The sequence below is a fragment of the Mixophyes fleayi genome, chromosome 2 (assembly GCF_038048845.1).
Source record: "Mixophyes fleayi isolate aMixFle1 chromosome 2, aMixFle1.hap1, whole genome shotgun sequence".
NCBI classification, from domain to species: domain Eukaryota; kingdom Metazoa; phylum Chordata; class Amphibia; order Anura; family Limnodynastidae; genus Mixophyes; species Mixophyes fleayi.
Genome location: NC_134403.1, coordinates 358122300 through 358141954, shown reverse-complemented (window position 1 = coordinate 358141954; position 19655 = coordinate 358122300).

The following is a 19655-nucleotide window of genomic DNA, read 5'->3' as shown; positions in this document are numbered from 1 at the left end:
TGAATTTAATTTCTATTCAAAGCTTCAAAGATTCAATTAAAGGATATGGAGAACCATTTTTATCGTGTAAAAAATAGCTTATTACCAAAATCTATCAAAAATATATCTCCAGTGTAGCTCAGTTATACTCAGCCCCAGAGATATTGGCCCAGAGCAGTAACGTTAACCTACCCCTTTGGCAGGTCAGCTTGCCAGGTTTGGGTTTTCACTGCCACTAAAATGGAAAAAAAATGTTTAAAAATCGATAACACTGATTTAGAATTTTTTTTACAAAGGTAATAAGACATTTGATAAATGATTTAATATATTTTTTTTTATCATCAATACATTTTTATTAAAAAAAATTCACAGGATAAATGAAGGGTTACAGAAAAAGAAAAGGGGGGTAGAGGGGGTACAGCAAGGGGGGCGGGAGGTTACTCAGATGGAACATGTAATATAAACAGTCACAGGCATTTCTACATAAGAGATATAGATCAAAACTTATACCGTAATCAAAAGGAGCTAAAAGTTTGGGTCAAAACAAGAATCTATGCATCAAAAGTCCTCATACAGGAACTAGAACAGGTGGGTGCAGAGGATGATTTAATAATTTTAATAAGTTATCTATTAAAATAATAAACTTTGTGGCGGTACAAGTACCACCATAATACGTGTGCAATTCACACGGGGAATCCTTGGCTGGAGAAAGCATGTGAATCTTACCACCGCCAGGGTTATTGCCGGCGATACGGCAAATACATTTAAAATCAGACAATTGCGGTTAGCTGCCATCCTCAGGTTCATCCACATCTTCTGGATCAGCCACCAGGGGGTAAATTTATCAAGCTGAGAGTTTTCTGGCGAGTTTGAAAAACCAATCAGATTCTATTATTTATTTAGTACATTCTACAAAATGACAGCTAGAATCTGATTGGTTGTTATAGACAACATCTCCGCTTTTTAAACCCGCCGGAAAACGCTCAGCTTGATACAATTACCCCCAGGAATCCATTTACTACGGCAGAAGAGGAGGAGGAAGGATGAAGAGGGGCAGGAGTGGAAGAAAAGGGTGACAGGAGAAGGTGCAGGGTAAGAGAAAAAGTGGGTGGTGGGAGAAAATGGTACAGGAAGGTGGGGGATAGACATAGGCAAACCGAGGGGGTTTCCAAGTGCCTGGAAACTCCCCTCCAAACCTGGGGCACTGTATAACTGAGGTGGCTGGACCCTGCCCCCGCTTCACACGGCTCTGCTTGAAAAGGGAGAGCTGCGTTCACCTAACAGTAGTGCACACAGCATTGCCCATGTATATTATGGGGATAGGAAGAGTTGGAGAGCAGCCAAGCACTGTCTAATATTATAGCCACGCCCCCATGTATGCTGGTCACGCCCACTGGTGGCGTGGTGTGAAAATCGGAAACCACTACATATCCTGCGTTTTCCCCTGATAGATATGATGAAGGGTAAGGGGAGAAATAGCACAGATATCTCCTGCAATAGTCAAACTACTGCAGTCCCCATTATTCTGAAGTCTGGACCTATTTAAAGCAAAGCTATTCGAAGCGTGACCACGACAACACACACCATCTGAAGACGATGCCATGTTATCCTATGGAGAGAGCATTGCAGGAGAGGGATTTTCGGAGGCTTTGTGCTCCTCCCCTCCTTCCTATAGCAAATTGTACTCTGAGCATGCTGCTAGTCCCGGCTGAAGAATTTTAATAAATAACCACGTTAAATGTTTTCTTATCATTGCAATAAGAAGTGACAATTAAAGTGAAGAAAATAGGATGGGTTGTAAATAGACCAGACGGTCTGCTACAGCTAATGAGTCAGAGCCAAGAATCGGCCAGGCAGCCTATTAGGAACATTTTAAAGGGAAAAAGATGTCCTCCAGCCTGGTCAGCAGGATTCTGCAGTTTTGAGTCTCTCAAGTGTAAAACAGCATTAGTAAGTACTTTATCTTTACCAAATGGCAGCATGAAAATAATAACATTCATTTGCAAACAATCTTATTAGCAACTGGGGCATCTTAATTCTATAAGTCCACAATTTCATCAATCCAATAAAGTTTACACATTTTATAAAGTTGTTTTTTTTCATTACTAACACTTTTGACACTCTATTTTTTCCAACTGAAGAAGTGAATAAGACTTATAAAGCTTACATGAGGATATTCCCTAATCTGACTGAACCTTCAGAAATATCTTGAAAAAGAATGTCAAAAATTCATGTAGGACAAAAAAAACCAACAAAAACACAAAAGTAAAAAAAACACATCAAATCCACTGCAGAAAAAGAAGCTACAACTAAAATGTAAAAGATATTTTGAAGGTAATGTTCGTTGTGAGAAAATTGACTATATAATGTCAAAAGAAACAACATTATTTAATGATTTGGAAGGTTTAGTTTGGATGATGTGCACAATCCAATCAACTTGGCCCATTAGTATGTTTGCAATATAAAATAAAAAGCTTGATTACTTGTGTGCATCCGTGAATCTACTACTGCTAAATGGTGTGCGGATCGCCCAATATTTTATGACACACAGCGGTCTATATTCAAGTGACATTTCAGGTTTCTTTCTTGGATTGTAAATGTTCATTTGTAGACTGACAGCCTATTCTGTGCTTCTACAAGATGTAAAATACACAATAACAACTAAAGGAATGGTATATTTACATTATATCATATTTAATACCTTCAGTATATCCCACAATGGGGAATACTGTCCAACTTCACAGATCACTAAGAGTAAACAAAGATAACTCAAAATATTCCCCAACTCGACACCTCTGTTCTGCGTCTCTTTTCCACTCTCATCACATCCTCCTATTCCCGGTTACAGGACTTTTTCCGGGCTGCACCCATTTTGTGGAATTCCCTCCCTCGCACAGTAAGATTTTCCTCTAGTCTCCAAACCTTCAAGCGTTCTCTGGAAACCCACCTCTTCAGACAAGCTTATAATATTCCTCTACCACCCTCTCAATCTCCCTAGATTACCCTAATACCACCCTCTACGCAGCTAACACAAGACAACAACCCTCTGACCAACATAGTTGTGTGACTGATCACACAGCCCACTAAATACTTTGTAACCTTTGCATTCTAGCTGGTCAAAAATTCAATATGATGTAGCATGTGCCTTTGTGTATCAAACCATTGTCCCATAGATTGTAAGCTTGCGAGAAGGGCCCTCTTACCTCTACGTATGTATGTATTACTCAGTATTGTTTTATTACTGTTTGCTCCCAATTGTAAAACGCTACGGAACTTGCTGCCACTATATAAATAAATGTTGATGATGATGATGATGATAACTTCAAATATGGAAGTACTTGTGATCTGGTATATTTTCTACTAGTTACTCAAATTTCAAATGTAAAAAATTAGGCAGTGATAACAATTTGACACATGTATGTATTTGAATGTTAAATCTAACAATTAAACTAATAAGGATGTTTTTTTTTCCATATTATGTAAGTAAAAAAAACAAAGAAAATATAAGAAAACTATAAGAGGAGTAAAGCATATGACATTACATTGTAATTTAAATGTAGGATTTTAGGGAGTGTGGCCTCTTAATCCGTGGCATTAATCACATTTGGTTTTTTTGCATTTTTTTTTTAAACAACATATTTCTGTTATTGAAGCAGCTTTACAATCAGTGACATAAGATATATTACACACACATAAAATATACATGGAAACATAACATCAAACTACTAAATTGGAGGGAGACACGTATAGACTTTCAGAGAGGAAACGACAATTTATCGCAACAAACACTCAATCTAATGGGGACCAGAATTCAACATAACGAGTCTGAGTCATTAAGGAGAGCAAACCAAAAAAAAAAAAGGACTATCTTTTCTCCTGGATAAACCATGTTACAATGCAAGGGGTGCAAATTAGTTTATTATTTTGCACATAAATTAAATATTGGCTATTTATTCATCTAGCACACAAATACTTGATAGTTTTTTTTATACTGAAATTTAAAGTTGATCTAGGACATGCTCTACCCCAACTATAAAGCTGCCCATAGATTTTAAATGTACCTCCCCCTCCAATGCAACATGGTTTTGCCCAGGTGCAAAGTTATTCCTTTGTATGCTTTGCTCTCCTTAATGACTCAACAGCTCTCAGGTAATATGTGGATCTCTCATATACAGCATATACCGGTCTCATGCCACGTGGTGAAACATTTCCAAATCTGTTTTTTAGTTTATGGTTGAAAAGTATTAATAAAACTCTCTCTGAGTCTCCTTGTTTGTATCGCTCTATGGCGAGGCTTCCAGCCAATCCGTACGAAAAGCAAAGAAAAGTTTTTTCCTGAACAATTTATATGCAGGGAGGACAATCTGATCCCACTTTTACAAGCTGCTGTCGGAATAGCCAATATTAATTTCCTTCCTCCTTTAGCTATCCTAATATTTGACGGCCAGATTCCCAAAAATGCCCATTCAGGAGTAAAAGGAAAGTCATTTTTTGTTTTAAATTCTTTATTAAAAAAGGAAACAACATGAAGAATGCCAACATGACAGTACTCAAAAAATATGTATATATACAATATTTCCTCTTATTTTTATGTGTTATATCAATGGGAAGTGGGGAGGGGGGGAGATGGATCGGAGATGAGGGAAGGAAGTAGAAGGGGAGAAGTTGGGGGGGTGGATTAGGAAAAGCACTAACAGTATCAAAAATATTGCTATTGACAATATGTGCAACACATTCGTGGACAAACATCCCATGCAATTAAAGATCTAACATCAACAAGGACAAGATTCTTACCCACTTTGCACCATGCCCAGCACGGGGGATCCGGAGGTGGCCCAAAGACCATGTACCACGGGGCCCACGTGTCATAGTCTCCATGCTTGCGTGTCCACAGCTGTACCCTCAGCAGTTTGCCTACAGAGTCACACAGCTCAGTGTATTCCGGTGGGACAACCTCTCTTTGTATCGCATCCATATATCTTCTGTTGTGTTCTCCCATAAATACAAAACTCCAGGTTCTCACAAATTGGCCTCTGCGTGGGATATATAAGCCCTTAGATATATATAAATGAACAATTTCCCATATGTTGATGCCGATAATAACTGGGCAGAGGGAGGTCAGTGCTTTAAGCAGTTCTTGGACGACCAACTCAGGAAAATATTCTAACCACTGTTGGAGTCCTGATCTAGCTTGAGAATTATTTCATGGAGGGAAGGAGGAATTCATAGTGTATGGAGATTGCCCTGTGTGTAGGGGGAGTCTTTAAATGTAGTGCACCTAATGGATTACCCCAATCAGTTGTAGGTATAGAACTGAGAACCTTCTGAGCCTAGTATTGAGCTTATAAAAACTCGTATTTGTGCAAACCCACAACACTAAATTTCTCTCTTATTTGTGCATAGTGGAGAGGTTGTTTTTTTTTTTGCAATGGTGTCTATCAATTGGCCAATCGAGAGAAGACCCTCACGTTACCAGCAGGTAACGTGGCAATGAACGATTCCTCCCTGAACTTCAGGGTTCCCCAGGAGTGGCAAATGTAGTATAGTATTGGTGTAATTTGAATATAAGGTTTAAAATTAACCCAAGTAACAATTATTTCTAGTGTCACCATACCCATTAACACTGTTACTAGCATTTGCTAGCGTTGATATTCTGCACCTTGGTCTATCCGCCTTGCATTTACTGCACATAGATGCATTGTGGAAGCCTACGGTGATCACCAAACACTAATCAAAACGCCGATAATGTTTCACTAACATTTTGTAGCATGTTGTGACAGCGATAGAAAACGCTAGTGCAGTGTTAGTGTGCACCTGGCCTAACAACAATGCATTCATCCTTATTACATTTAGTGATATTTGATGGTAATTGTTCGTTTTGGTTTATGAAATGTTTATGTAGTTTTTCTTCAGTTTTGGCAGATTAGGGCGAATTCACGTGGGTACAAAGACCTTTTGCCGGCAGCAGATGAGTTTTGGTAATGCCTATAATTGTACATAGCATATAACTTAATTATTAATTGGTACATAAGGTAAACTTGGTTTAGAAATAAGGTATATTTTGCTGTAAGTGAAATCCACTCTTGGTTTCATTTATCAAATATCTTATGTTTGGACATTTACTATGCCAACTGCTGACGTCACGGGCATGTCAGAAATGTCCTTTGTAATGAGCCCCTCGGCTCCGAGACAATGGGGATCTTCAGATATTTAGTGGAGTACAGATAGCTGAATCAGAGAATCCTTTGCAACGTTTGCACACCCATCTGGGGGACCCTGTTCAAGCAGTGATAACACACATTTAATGTGTTTGCACAAGCAGAGAAAAGGCCTCTGACGTTGGCAATGCTATTACCAAGCAGACACAATGCAGCCCGCACAAAATAGCCGGGGACTGGTCGCCAAATGTCAGAAATGTGAGTTAGTAAAGTGGAATTTGATGGGGGTCTCGGTCATGGGGGAGAGACGGAGGTGTATAAGAGGGTCTGCAGCTCACAGCGTGCCAGACAGACAGGATCCACTTGACAAGCCTTATCTTAAGGCGCTCCGAGCTAACTTATAGGAACTGTACCAGGGATAGGGATGGACACAGTACTACTACTAACTATAATGACTACAGCTCTGTTCTCAACAAACCGGCTGGTGACATCTAATCCACTGGGGCCAGACTCCCTGCAACTTACAGAAGGTACAGAAGGTATGTCAGTTATTACATATATATATGTATACTACACTATAACTATTAAACTATATATATATATATATATATATATATATATATATATATATATGACATTTATTTATGTGGTGCCACAAAGGGCACCACGTAAGCGTGGGATCAAAACAGGACTCTGCATACAGGACATACAAGATACTTGGGTGCAATTGACCCTGTGACATTCCAGAGAGCAACATCCGAATAGCAAGCAAGACACTCAACATAGATAGATAGATAGATAGATAGATAGATAGATAGATAGATAGATAGATAGATATGACATGTATATGACATCGATAGATAGATAGATAGATAGATAGATAGATAGATAGATAGATAGATATGACATGTATATGACATCGATAGATAGATAGATAGATAGATAGATAGATAGATAGTTATGAGATAGATAGATAGATAGATAGATAGATAGTTATGAGATAGATAGATAGATAGATAGATAGATAGATAGATAGATAGATAGATATGACATGTATATGACATAGATAGATAGATACATAGATAGATAGATAGATAGATAGATATATAAATAGTTATGAGATAGATAGATTATACTTGCCAACTCTCCCGGAACGTCCAGGAGACTCCCGCATTTTGCGTGAGTCTCCCGGACTCCCGAGAGAGAGTGGCAATCTCCCTGATCTGCCCAGAAGTAGGCACAATACGGTTCAAACGCCGCGATTCACCGGGAATCGCGGCGTTTGGCCCCGCTAAAATGACGCGATTTTCGGGGCCCTGCCCCCTACACGCCTACCTCCGACTAGCAGCTCCCGCAAAAAAAAAATGAAATGTTGGCAAGTATGAGATAGATAGATATATAGTTATGAGATAGATAGATAGATAGATAGAGAGATAGATAGATAGATAGATAGATAGATAGATCGATATGACATGTATATCACATATATAGATAGATATGACATGTATATGACATCGATAGATAGATAGATAGATAGATAGATAGATCAATGTGAGATAGATAGATAGATAGATAGATAGATAGATAGATCGATCGATATGACATGTATATGACATCGATAGATAGATAGATAGATAGATAGATAGATAGATAGATAGTTATGAGATAGATAGATCATACTTGCCAACTCTCCCGGAACGTCCGGGAGACTCCCGCATTTTGCGGGAGTCTCCCGGACTCCCGAGAGAGAATGGCAATCTCCCTGATCTGCCCAGAAGTAGGCACAATACGGTTCAAACGCCGCGATTCACCGGGAATCGCGGCGTTTGGCCCCGCTAAAATGACGCGATTTTCGGGGCCCTGCCCCCTACACGCCTACCTCCGACTAGCAGCTCCCACAAAAAAAAATTAAATGTTGGCAAGTATGAGATAGATAGATATATAGTTATGAGATAGATAGATAGATAGATAGATAGATAGATAGATAGATAGATAGATAGATAGATAGATAGATCGATATGACATGTATATGACATATATAGATAGATATGACATGTATATGACATATATAGATAGATATGACATGTATATGACATCGATAGATAGATAGATAGATAGATCAATGTGAGATAGATAGATAGATAGATAGATAGATAGATCGATAGATAGATAGATATGACATATATATGACATAGATAGATAGATAGACAGACAGACAGACAGATAGATAGACAGACAGACAGACAGACAGACAGACAGACAGATAGATAGATAGAGATATAGATAGATAGATAGATAGATAGATAGATAGATAGATAGATAGATAGACAGACAGACAGATAGATAGATAGATAGATAGATAGATAGATAGATAGATAGATAGATAGATAGATAGATATGACATAGATAGATAGATAGATAGATAGATAGATAGATAGATAGATAGATAGAGATATAGATAGATAGATAGATAGATAGATAGATAGATAGATAGATAGATAGATAGATAGATAGATAGATAGTGGTAGGGGATTTAGACTGTAATCTCCAATGGGACTATATTTGTATTAAGCTGTTTGTGTACTGCTGACTGTACGACGTTGCAGAATCTGTGGCCTCTCATAAATAAATGATGATGATGATCATTTTTTTATATAACATATTTGAGTTTGATCCTTATGACTTTAGGATTGGTGCTGTTTTTTTTATACGTTTTAATATTCTCTGTATCTCACTGATATGTTTGGTGCTATATAAATAAACAATAATAAATATAAAGTAATTAGAACAGATGTTCCTGATCTATTTATATAAACTTGAATTCAATGCACATTTATGAATTTTAAAATATTTCTTAGAAGACCCAGAAGCCACTGAGGGTGAGCGTCGGGCGATGGAGCAGCAGGAGGAAATTGTGACATTTTTAGCCCTATTGGAGAAAGCAGAAAAAATTGCCAGTTCCAGGTTTGCAGCAAAAATCACTGGTGTTAAAGGTAAATGTCCCCATTACCTGCCCAACAATAACCCGTGCAGACAGCAGTATTACTATATCCACTAATCCTGGCTCACGTGGGCCGACCCTGCACCCACAAGTGGCTGGTCAGACTGAATAGAGCCGGCCTTTCGGTGCTGATGGCGGTCTGATCGTGGTAATCTGCAGAATGGAACTATATAACTATGTAACTTTGCACCTGGGCAAAACCATGTTGCACTGGAGAGGGGGGCGGTGAATTTAAAATGTGGGGACAGATTTATAGTTGGGGTAGAGCATGTCCTAGATCAATCTTAAATTTCAGTGTAAACGTGAAGCTATGAAATATTTCTGCGCTATATGAAAAAACAGTCAGTATTTTCCTTTACGTGCAAAATAATAAACTAATATGCACCCCTTGCATTGTAACATGGTTTTGTCCAGGAGAAAACTTACTAATTTGTCTTACTTACTTTCTTTAATTAATCAGGTCCACATTATTCTGTAAACACATTAAAATGTCATTACAGTAAAATTCCACATTAGAAGTTAGACACATTGTGCCGCTCTCTCTTACCTGATCTTGCAGCATAGACGTCCTGATGTTCTTTCTTAGTTGTTATTGAAACGTTGTTGTCAGTTGGCTTCTGACAACTTGGGTGTCCTGTATTAAGAATGTGCAGAAATTGTATTATAATGCAAAATGTTAGCAAACCATGAATGATTCAAACACAAACACAACACTCCATTATGACCAAATAAAACAACTCCCTAGTACAGGAAAATATACACAATAGAATATATGAATATTATTTATAGTCATATACTAACATCTACCAACCCCTGACGGTCAGTTAATTAACCCCCCCCGCCCCTTAGCCAATTAATAATATTGATTCCCCTGCAGCCTATTCCCCCACCCCATAGTCATGATCTCCCCCCTCCTAGACAATTATTAATAATGATGCCCATGCAGCCTCCTTTTGACTTTAACCTTGTGGACTGCTAGACTGGTCCTCTTCTCTCCCGTGCGACGCTCTGCTGCTTCTTCCTTCTTGCAGTGTGGGCGCAGTCATCATCATCACCATTTATTTTTATAGCGCCACTAATTCCGCAGCGCAGTACAGAGAAATCATTCACATCAGTCCCTGCCCCATTGGAGCTTACAGTCTAAATTCCCTAACATACACACAGACAGACAGAGACTAGGGTCAATTTGATAGCAGCCAATTAACCTACTAGTATGTTTTTGGAGTGTGGGAGGAAACCGGAGCACCCGGAGGAAACCCACGCAAACAGAGGGAGAACATACAAACTCCTCACAGATAAGGCCATGGTTGGGAATTGAACTCATGACCCCGGTGCTGTAAGGCAGAAGTGCTAACCACTCTGTTTAACCAGTCTGTTTAGTGTGGTCACATGAGATATTAAAATCTCACCTGACCACATTAAACAGCGCACCCGGCCTGCACTGCCTGGCAGCTAACAGCTTCTGATTTGCTGGTAGCTGCTGTCTGTCTGGAGGATTGGGGAATGCCTCTATTGAGCTGGTGAGTGATAGGCTGACTCTGGGCCGTCACCTTTAGACCAGCGGGGGCCCCAATAAGTGAGCTAGACAGTACGATTGGGGTGGGGGGGCCATGAAAAAAAGACATAGAAAAAAAACCCAAATCTTTTTGTGGGCCGACGCTGCGCCCCCCGAACCCAGTGCCCCAGGCTGGAGTCTGATCAGCCTATTGGTTGAATCTGATTGGTTGCCATAGGCAACATCTCCACTTTTTCAAACCCGCAGTTTAGTAAATATACCCCTATGTCTTTGACCCCTCTTCCTTTAAAAATAAGTAATATAGGATTGATAAGTGTTTTTTACAAGCTGTGGTTTTTCAACCATGAAGTAATAACATTTCTAATACAAATTTGCTTTGGTCTAACATTACAAGTGTTTTTTAGCACTTTACTCTAGATTTCCCTGAAGCAAGCACATATATTTTTGAACCAAGGGTACTATATATGTAAAAATGTAGTATCAAGTACTCTTTGGGCCTGATGCAGAGTTAAACGCAATTTGGGGGCAATTTACAGCATAAAACCGTGCACTCAAAGATTGAGTATTTCAGCCTATATGTTGAGTCGGAGGCTCTGTATCTATAGTATATGCGCTAGGTGTACAGCAGTATATTCAACTACTTCTGTAGAATAGGGCCAAAAGCGCTGTCTGAAAGTCAAGTGACCCGGTGCAACTGATGGAGGAAATGACAGCTGTCTTCTGATTGGGTCACACTAGTCTGAGGTACGGGGGGCATTTGTGTAAACCCCAACCAAAGGACATCTGCCTTACTGATGTCCCCCTTTGAACATGTATGGTATAGAGGGTCCATATTTCTCCTTAAAGGAGATCCCAATTTTCTTCAATCATCCACACCTGAGATTGGGAACTACGTAGCCATGCACATTGTTGGCTCTGCTTCTGCTATGTAATTCAGATTAATTTTACCTTAGATATCTTATCTTCCAACACTTTAGGTACCAGAGACACCTACTTAACAGGATAGCTTGGAAAAGGACTATATATCAGGTTTAGTGCACTTGGCACCCAAAATGAAATCAGGGTGCCAATTCTACAAAAGAGATCCTTTATTTTACATGGGTCTACTGGTTTTGTTTCAGTTATGGAAGCCTTAAGCCATAAGACCCAGCGTTGATATTTCCTTTCTACTGATGCCAACTCTCCATCCTGTATGCAGCCTGTGTGACTGTGTGACCATGCCAGGGCAGTGCCAGGGCAGCTGTATCACTACTAACAGAGAGGTCTCCCATGCACTGCGCCTGGGGTACTCAGCTCCGGCTCGGCGTTGTTACCGTTCCCCAGATACCGAATCGTTAAACAGGAATGTGAAACTATGTACATTAAGGGGACTTAGTGAGCCTGAGAAGAGCAGCTAAATGTTATCCATCTATTAATGGAATAAAGTCCAGAAATGTCAGCCCTCTAGATAAATACATGTGACAGTAACAGAGACGTTTTAGCCTCCATTGTCTGAGCGGGTACAAGATTAAGAGGTTATGTTGGTCGTCCCTGAATAATACACTCAACAGTCATTTCACCAGGAAAAAGATCATCTTAATTTTCTGCAATAACTTGTCCCTAAAGAATATCCTCCCTGTCCACCGGTGGCTGGCTGGCCGACCATCAGTAAATTTACTGACAGACAGCAAACATGTAGTGAACGTTTTATAAGTAAAATCTGATATCTTCCCAACACTATTATAGCCCACAGAGAGGTACCAAGCCAATGATTAGGAGACCCTTGGGGGCTTCAAACCATTCTCTTATTTTCCCTGATATTTCCTCTCGCTTGCAGATGCTGTCGTTATTACTTTATCTTGTAGAGATTATTTAATAGAACCTAACAATGTGTCACAGTGAAGCATGTTGTCCGTCAGTAGCCGTCTCTAATGGTCATTTAACCATTGTGGAAAATTTTGCAGTTACAGTGCATGTTGTTTTGTATAAAGGCACCTATATGACTTTAATGTTTATCTGGAGTATTTTTGTATGACATAATTTAGCGCTTGTCAATCTATTCTTTTGGTTTTATGTGTATTCAGGAGTGTGGTCTCCTGTTAATGTGATTTGGGCTGCTGTTTTATATTGAAGAACTCTGGGATAATATTTTTTAGTACCTATATGACTGTCAGACTGGTGCACCAGAACTGACAGCTGGCGCCTGGTTACGGCCAGATATATTGGTATTGGCGCTACTAATAAGACTCTGCGGTATGTTTGTTAAACTTTCTAAAAGGGAAAAGGGGAGGTGCTGCCGATAGCAACCAATCAGATTGTAGCTATCATTTATCTAGTACATTCTAGAAAATTACAGCTAACATCTGATTGGTTGCTATCAGTAGCTTTGATAAATCTCCCCCTGTATGTCCCATGCCTATATTATAAATGCGCTGGTATAAATTAAAATGAAAGTGAATGTGCTGAATGTATTCGACAAATTTTAATGAAAATTCTGCTCCTAGGGACATTTTGCTACTTCATTAATTGGTTGTTAATTATCTTAGTGTAAATAGCCAGTTTGTGGGCTGAGTCAGTCATGAAAATGCAGCCAATCAATTCACGAGGAGCCAATGACATCACTGAGGCAGGAAACACAAAATTATGTATTAGTTCCTTGTGCACCAATAGGCTACATTCTCATCCAATCAAATGCCTGCCCCTGCTGTATATAGGTGATGGCTCCCACACATACTATCAATATGAAGGGAAATAGGTGCAGAATTCGGCAACTTAAACACATATATTTTACTAGACAATTCAATAAAGATACGGGGAAAAATTGGTCTAAAATGGTGACTTTGGCAAACGAGATCCATTCTGCTGAAGATAGTATAATTATAGGGTAAAAGGGTCCTCAAAAACATGTTATTATTCAATTAAAAAGGTGATAAATGCACAATTTTAATTTCAGATTTTTTTTGTATTTTTTAGCCAACACCAAATTATTTGGAAAGAAGAACAGAATGGTAAGTTACATGGAGAGATTTGTATCTTGGTCAGTTTACCTTGACGCACTATAGGGTTGTTATACGTACATTTATACTACAATTAGTGACCCTTTTATGCAAAACGTAACACCATCTGCTAATAATCCAGATCGGGAAATTAGGTCACATCTCGGATTCACTCAGGCCACGCCCATTTCTACCCACAATTCAGTGCTCTGGGCACCAGCAACCCTAGGTATTAATAAAATGACAACATGTACTACATAAAAGCTTCCACTTACCTATTTCACCCTGTAGTATACTTCACCCCTTCATCCTCCATCTCTCTGTCTTCTTGTCCTCAGATCCCCTTACATTGGCTCACCGCCATAGGTCAACAGTTTGCCTGTCCCTACCCCTTAGATTGTAAGCTCTGGTGATCAGGGCCCTCTTCCCTCCTGTTCTCATTACCTATAACCTCTGCTCACCAGTACACTGCGCACCTCCTCCTTGTGCTCTCTGGCCATTGACTCCTGCATTGTCTTCGTACCTTTTTCAGTGGATCTAAACCTGTTAGTTGTGCCCACACTAATGGGCACAGGTTTCAGCCTGTGCTGAATATACCCCTTGTACCCCAAAAGCTGTGTTGAGAGTTGTTGTGTTGTTTACTGTACTATACTGTTATACCCAGTACTGTCTTCCCTCTGTACGGTGCTGAGGACCTTATGTAGCGCCCCATAAATAAAAGTTTAATAATAATAATTGGCAAATGTGTTTAATAAAATCGCACTCATTACTAACTACCTGAGGTTATGTCCAGGGATGATTTCTGTTTGTATTTCACACTCTTTCAATCTGTTATAGTGCTCCCAATACACTTTATGGGGCATATTCAAATAGAATTCGCAGCTGCACGGGTCCCGGTACCGCAACATTGCAGATGTCCGTGCGCACCCCATAGGGCTGTGCACAGAAATCCGCGATGCTGCGGTACTGTAGTGGCACTCTATAGACGCAGCAGCGTGTACTCGCGGCGGCAAACTCTAATTCAACATGCCCCTATATGTACTTATGGAGGTCTATGTATATTAAAAAAAACACTTAAAAATAAATTAAAACATACTTAAATGCTAGTGGGTATTTTTAAACAAAGATAGGATAAAGAAACCATAAATAGTGCCAGGAGTAATGTGCAGATAAATAACTGGTGCCAAGACTAATGTGCAGAGCCATACCTAGTACCAAGACTAACGTGCAGAGCCATACCTAGTACCAAGACTAACGTGCAGAGCTATACCTAGTACCAAGACTAACGTGCAGAGCCATACCTAGTACCAAGAGTAATGTGCAGAGCCATACCTAGTACCAAGACTAACGTGCAGAGCCATACCTAGTACCAAGACTAATGTGCAGAGCCATACCTAGTACCAAGACTAATGTGCAGAGCCATACCTAGTGCCAAGAGTAATGTGCAGAGCCATACCTAGTACCAAGACTAATGTGCAGAGCCATACCTAGTGCCAAGACTAATATGCAGAGCCATACCTAGTACCAAGACTAACGTGCAGAGCCATACCTAGTACCAAGACTAACGTGCAGAGCCATACCTAGTGCCAAGAGTAATGTGCAGAGCCATACCTAGTGCCAAGACTAATGTGCAGAGCCAAACCTAGTGCCAAGACTAATGTGCAGAGCCCTACCTAGTGTCAAGAGTAATGTGCAGAGTCATACTTCGTACCAAGACTAATGTTCAGAGCCATACCTAGTACCAAGAGTAACGTGCAGAGCCATACCTAGTACCAAGACTAACGTGCAGAGCCATACCTAGTACCAAGACTAACGTGCAGAGCCATACCTAGTACCAAGACTAACGTGCAGAGCCATACCTAGTACCAAGACTAACGTTCAGAGCCATACCTAGTACCAAGACTAACGTGCAGAGCCATACCTAGTGCCAAGACTAACGTGCAGAGCCATACCTAGTGCCAAGACTAACGTGCAGAGCCATACCTAGTGCCAAAAGTAATGTGCAGAGCCATACCTAGTACCAAGACTAATGTGCAGAGCCATACCTAGTACCAAGACTAATGTGCAGAGCCATACCTAGTACCAAGACTAATGTGCAGTGCCATACCTAGTGCCAAGACTAATGTGCAGAGCCATACCTAGTGCCAAGACTAATGTGCAGAGCCATACCTAGTACCAAGAGTAATGTGCAGAGTCATACTTAGTACCAAGACTAATGTTCAGAGCCATACCTAGTGCCAAGAGTAACGTGCAGAGCCATACCTAGTACCAAGACCAATGTGCAGAACCCTTACCTAGTACCAAGACTAATGTGCAGAGCCATACCTAGTGCCAAGACTAATGTGCAGAGCCATACCTAGTTGTGTTTGTGTTGAAAACAAGAGTTTGAGGGGATGTGGTGTAATTTGGGAGGCAGAGAAACGTCCCTTTGCGGATATTTTGTGATCTTCCTGATTCTCCATCCAGCTCGTGACTACATACATAAAGCAGGGTTAGTGCAAGGTGTGGAGGGGCGCTGTTGTGGTCTATTGGTTTGTGAGCAATGTTAATGGGTTACGACCTCTCGTATATTAATAATGGATGGGGTAACCAGTGGTTCATAGGCACATGTAAATATATCCTATGCACAGAACTGAGCTCATATGTTGTTGTACCCAAATAAACAAACCTCCCTAGTAGACAATGTAATTCTCAGGAGGTGGCGTTCCCCTCTAATGTTGTCTCTATACTACAGGATGAGGCACGAGAGGACCACTCCAATCCTTCTTTCCATCATGAAGAATCCGTTGACCAAACCGATGAACTGACCGTCAATAACCCCATGAGGGGCAAGCACTTTAGGAAAGTTCCTCAAACCGTCCCCAGGAAAACCAAGAAACGAGGTAAAGTTTTACCACCGCTAGATTTAAAATAGATACAAATTTTCCCCTCCCCCCATTGAATCAGGAACATCCTGTGAAACCCAGGACAAGTGAGGGGGGGTTGTGCAGTTCTTAGAGGAACAGTCTAGTTTTAATTCATTTTTTACTCAATTGTTGCCAAAGAAACACCAGGGGTTAGAATTATCCAACATTCTAAAAAGAAAAAGTGGACATGTTGCCTATAGCAACCAATCAGATCCTAGCTATGATTTATCTAGTACAGGCTAGAACATGATAGCTAGAATCTGATTGGCTAATATGGGCGACACCTCCACTTTTCCTGTTTAGGAGATTGGCTCTCTCTACCCCCTATTTTACCAGCTTGTTCTATCTGACTGTAGATCTAGAATACATAAATCTTAGTCTGAATGATTTCCACGCTGAAATGTAGACGAGAAACATTAGAAGCAAATCTAAATATATATTATGATATTACAAAGCTGTATTATATAACAGAAAACATTCACAAGTTACAGATGTGTGAATTATTATTTTTCTCTCCCTTGCAGCTTGCTTTTGGAAATACTGTATTCAAAACAAGTGACAGAGACGATCGTGTCCAGTGAACACGGACATTATAAACTCGATGACGGTGAAACCTTCACCCTCTCACATTAGTAAAATTAGCGACAAGGAACATTCTGGTTTTGTTCCAGCACTTAAAGTGTAAAAATAAAAAAAAACCTAAACAAAATGTAAATATGTATAAATGAAACAAAAAGTATAATACATGAAGGAAAAGCAATATAGACCAAAGGAATTTTATTGTACAACGAAAAACAAAAATCTTGTTTGAAATGTTTATTTTTAATTGAGTTACTAATATATGTTTCTATGTGTATTTTTTTTTTTTAATTAGCCTTAAGACACTTTTGGACATACATGTTAAAGGCATAAAATTATAGGACCACCTACAGATATGATCTACCTACAGGTTGCCCATGGTCAGTGATTCGAGTTTCCAAATCTCAGTGTAGGATTGTCTACTGAGAAACTTCCCAGCATGCTCCAGGCTCTCCCTCTTCTCAGGGCTCGTTTATTACACACTTGTGCACAAACCAACAATCCTGTCAGCATTTGCTTTTAAAAGGTAGAGCTTGGAATATGTAGAGAAAGGCATCGCTTTAAGGGGTGGAATAAGAGTTCTAGCCTCTCCGAGTATGTCTCACCCATCTGTCTATATTCGACCCCTGGCACAGCCGACCTTAGCGCAAGGCGGGATTAGAACTTTTGATTGGCCACAGTCCTATCAGCCGCCCCGGGATTAAAACTTCCGATTGGCCACAGTCCTATCAGTCGCCCTGTATAATGCAGACCCCCGTCCTAACTACTACTACCACCTCTCACCATGCTGAGATACTGCAAACCGGGAGCTATCAGCGAGAGCACCCTAACCTAAAGACAAACAACGGAGATTGTGTATAAATAAGATATATTGCGCAAAAGTGGACAACCTGTGCATTGCATGAGACAAAAAGTGGACAACTCAACTCCTTGAAGCAGTTGATCAGCAAGGACAAGTATTATACAAGGACGTTGGAAACTTAAATCATTTACTTTGGACATCCTATATTTGGATTTCAGATACAGTTCTCCTTTAGACATATATGTGTACACAGCGGCTTCATTTGAGTCAGGTACCGCGTTACTTTCAGTACCCTATGGCCAATGGCTGTTTTGTGCACATAGGTATCTTAGCCTAAGGAACTCTGTGCTTTAGGTCATATATGAGATGACTGCTCCGACCTGTGTATCCAGCGTTGAACCTGCCGAGTTCTTCAAATTGCGCAAATTCCCCCTAGATTTCCACCTGGGCACATTAAACAGAGCACAGAGACAAATGGTCCCACTTGCAGAGAGAGATTGTACAGAAGGGGGAGCTGGGCCGAGTCCATCCCACAGTATTACGGACGAGTAGAACATAGAAGCGTGGGAGATTATTATAATATAGGGGTAGACAGTGCGCATTTTTTAGGGCTGTTCCTCATTAACAGACATTTGATATCTGAAAATCACCATGAACGACGGTTAATACCTGAATCTTTATTTTCACAGACCAACTAAAGAATGAAAGGACAATTTGCAATACATTGTTAAATTCCAATAGTTTAATAATAAACATTTAAGGCATGTGAACAGTGAATATGCTTCAGATTTTTTTTTTAAGCAAAAACAAAGAACATCGGTGACAGAAAACATATTTTTAAAACAAACTTGGCCCCTTTACCTGTCACTTACATACAATGGAGGCAGCCATTTTGTGGGTAGACAGCAATTAGCAGCCTATGAGTTCAATAGGGGTTAGAGACACGAGTTGTCCTTATTTTGTGTGCTGTCCGCTATATAAAATGAAGGCAGCCATTTTGTGCGTGCAAACTATACCAATATCAATGCAGCCTGGAAGAGCCAGTGATGTCACTAGTTTCTAGCGAACTGATTGGTTGCCTTCTCATGACTAGTAGATCCGCCCACAAAGTGGCTGCCGCTGCCCGGGGGGGGGGGGGGGGGGGGGTGACGGTAAATTGATTGTCATGTGACCTAGGACAGCTTTGAACAGAAATACCTCTACAGGGAAGAGAGAGCGATCCCTGAACAGTTCAAAGAGTAGAATGACAATTTATGGATATGAACTTTAAACACAATGGGGATGAAAGACCTGGCATTGGAAAGTGGGGTACAATACAACGCTGAAAGGCGATACCTTTGCAATAGATATATATATATCAGCAAACATGTTGTCTGCTATTTTATAGCAGCCTAAATTGTTCGATATTAGGCAAGATAAAAAAATAAATAATCAATGTTCCAAACTTTGTCAGCCATTCTCTACTGTTTTATGATTTAAAGGACAACTAAAAATTAAAATGCAAGATGCCCTATATAACTGAGCTACTAAAATCATCCACAAATATGTATATAAAAGTTCCTGACACAACTTGAGACGTGTGATATTCTACATCATTAATAGCTCTGCTGTATAAGCCCACTTGTATTTCAGGTTTAGATGTCCTGTAGCCATAGCTTTGTGTGGGTGTGGCTTATCAATAAAAGGGTGGGGTGTATTGCAGTAAGCCCCACCTTCCCCAGATAAGCCTCGCCCACACT